The sequence below is a fragment of the Artemia franciscana genome, chromosome 16 (genome assembly GCF_032884065.1).
Source record: "Artemia franciscana chromosome 16, ASM3288406v1, whole genome shotgun sequence".
Classification (NCBI taxonomy): Eukaryota; Metazoa; Arthropoda; class Branchiopoda; order Anostraca; family Artemiidae; genus Artemia; species Artemia franciscana.
This window is the reverse complement of record NC_088878.1, coordinates 1,813,927-1,817,274: the sequence shown is the minus strand read 5'-3', so window position 1 is coordinate 1,817,274 and position 3,348 is coordinate 1,813,927. Positions and strand designations below refer to the sequence as shown.

The following is a 3,348-nucleotide window of genomic DNA, read 5'->3' as shown; positions in this document are numbered from 1 at the left end:
GGTGTAGTTAAGTTTTTTGTAATAGAGTGTGAAGAAACTATAAAATGAACAATTAGTAGTATTACAAGTGGGTTTTAGTGCCACGCTCATGGAATTAGCCTATATCTTTTCGCTCATGACTGTTGCAAATTTTTGAAATTAATATAAAATAATCAGATTTTGAAATTGCATGTTATGATTTTAAATTCAATTTTGAAATAGCTTTTGAAATTATTTTTGTCACTTTCAATATTTTCATCTTTAAGAAGAAAGAATTTTCTTTTACAACAACTGTTTCCAAAAAATATAGTTATTGTACACCAGAATAGCTTAGAAATATTCACCATCCTTAGTTAAAAATAGAGTAGATGTGTCAAACTCAATTTTTTGATAGACCGGTTTGTCTTTAAAGACGTGTCAATTGGCTGGAGTTTAATAAAACACGTATTTTGTGTAGAACAGGTTTTAGCTAAACATAAATGAAACGTAGATGGCCTTAGCTCAATTTTTAATTCGCGAAGTTGTCTGTCTGTTTGCCTGTTTTAGTTTGACGTAAGCATAAAATAAATCCCAGAACTGTTTCTATGAAATTCTTTCGTTCCTTTATTTAAGCCGCAAACGGCTAAGCTGAAACTCAACATTGAATTGAAACGATGGTGGGTTTTTTTTTCTTTACACGTGTGGTTTCAACAACCATGTTAAAGTACATGTAGTAGGCATTGGACTTGCTTTGTTTTGTATTTTCTCCCCCATTTTTCGCTCCCTCCTCTCATCGATTTTTGAAAATACTTGAGGGATGACTTCATTTAAATGGGCCCTGTTCTGTATCTTCCGTGAATGATTGAAAATAATAGCAAAATTGCCCCCTTCCTAGATTGAAGCATAATTTTCTCTCCCTTGTGTTTCTGTGAATTGAATCCACTACTCCTGAGGGTCCATTAGAGGGTTCTTATTCACTGATAATACTAAGTTAGGCACATTTAATTCATTACAGGCAGGACAGAGAAGTACTGGAAGTTGCTAGAATTCCACCTTTTTCGGGTGAATTATTTTTATCACAGAGTTTTTTTTTCAGCTCCAAAGAGACTGTAAAGTAGGTATTTTAACTTCAAATTATTCAGACGGAGGTTTGAATCAAAATTTAAAACCTTAAGCCTTAAAGATAAAACCTAAAATACCTAAAAACAAAATACCTTCAATAGTAGAATAGAGTAAATTTGGTTCTTCATATGCTTTTCAAAGAAAACTGCTACTAATGGTCCAAAATGCATAGATTATGATACGCAATTTTGTTCTCTAGCAGTAGACAAGATGGGATGTCAATTCTTTCACCGTGATTGGCAATAATAGTCACTGTTCTCTTCAACAAAACATTACGGCCAAATATTACATCACCAGACACCTTAAATAATCTAATTGAAGAACATCTGGGATTGTTTCAAAAAGAAAAATAAGGAAAAAGAAAATATCCGTTAAAGTAACGGACACTATTTACAAATAAAACACATTTTGCTATTTACAGCAGTTGCTCTGAGGATTTTGATGATCATGGGTCTGTTGGATATGAATTGGGTTGATTCGCGATTCCTGACATGGATCAGGCTCTTCAACGTGTCTCTGGGATATAGTTCTATATGTCTCTGTCAGAATATTTTGGAAAGCAGATTCTACATTTGTTGAATCCATTGCTGAGGTTTCGATGAATGATAAACGATTGGCTTCTGCAAACGATGTAGCCTCACCAGTTGGTACACTGCGCAAATGTCTAAGATCACTTTTATTACTAACAAGCATGATAACGATATTCTTATCAGCATGGTAACGTAATTCCTTCAACCACCTCTCAACATTTTCAAAGGTTAGCTGCTTTGCAATGTCATACACAAGCAAAGCTCCCACTGCACCGTTATAATAGGCTGAGGTGACTGCACTGTACCTCTCCTGTCCAGCTGTGTCCCATATTTGAGCTTTTATAGTTTTGTCATCAACTTGTATGCTCCTGGTCGCAAATTCTATTCAAATAGTTGATTTTGATTCCAAATTAAATTCATTTTTAGTAAATCTTGATAATAAGTTGCTTTTTCCTACTCCAGAATCTCCAATCAGTACAACTTTAAATAGGTAGTCATATTCGTAATTTTTCAATCCCATTACGATGCAACTTCTGTATTTGTAAAATTGAAAATCAGAGGCGTCTAAAAGTTAGCAGCCATGGCTGGGTTTGACAGTTTCTTATTGACCAGCAGTTGAACTCATACTTAAGATTGTTGCAGTGTCTATTCAATGTTTAACCTTACACAATAAATATTTTTGCAGTTTGCATAATAACATTGGCAATTATGCACTGATGTCATTATAGCTAACATTAGAATATCACCGTTACTTTTGCGGCATATATAGTTATAATCTAAGATTATGACGCCATTTATCAATCTTTTACATGAAAGTATAGTTTTTGTAAGAAATACATTCTATTTCAAAGATTTTTTTTCAAACATTAATTTCCTTTAAAATGAGCATTTAAACAACTCTCCACGATTTGCATTAAATGTCTTTTCATAATTGAGCAAAGTGAGGACAGAATCAACATTGTTGTTTATGAATAAGAATTAAAAAGGATACTGGAAATATTTTTGGTAATTCTTGATGCATTTTCTGGAGTAAAACAAGCGAACTGTTTGGTGTAAAAGTTACAAGCAATTTAAGGTTTTTTTGGAGAAACAATTATCTTGGTTGTTTTGCATAAAAAGGATTCTTTAACATGCTCAGTACTGAGAATATGCACATTGAGGGTATTCATGAGTTCCCTTAGAACGGTCGTTTTATCCTGCTGCAAGCTTATAATATTCTAGGAAAATTTGGTGTCGCAAAATTAGCCAGCAAATATGATTTTCTTTATTGTAATTTATAGTGAACAATCCGGTGTACACTCGAAGCAAAGCTATTTTGCTTTCTAAGACTTCTATGGAAATTCAGATATTCATAAACCTTAAGCCAATGAATTTGTATCCTTTTTTATAAATCTGGTCCAGTTTGTCTCTTACTTTTAACTTTGACCACTCTTGGATTTGACAATAACAGGCTATTCTGCAAACCAAAGAAAATGTATCTGTTTATACCATAAGGTGTTATTTTATCTTACTAAATGACTGTATGCTCCTCAGTTCTTTATGAGCTAATTTGTTCGGTCGTAAACGCCCCCCCCTCCTTTACCCACTCTGTAAATAAGCTTTCAATGTACCAAAAACCTATCCTTCTCTCTTATTAATCATCCGTATATTCGTGTGTGAGCAAACAATACCTTTAATACTGTCTAAGTGAGATAACTCTTTATGAGAGCACTAAAACTTTTTTTCTCATAATTGTGCA

General features: G+C 33.3%; 1 pseudogene; it reads right to left on the bottom strand.

Annotated features, from left to right (window-relative positions):
- Positions 1 to 1,257: 1,257 nt before the first annotated feature.
- On the bottom strand, positions 1,258 to 2,130 carry LOC136036838 (ras-related protein Rab-11A-like; annotated as a pseudogene).
- Positions 2,131 to 3,348: the final 1,218 nt, after the last annotated feature.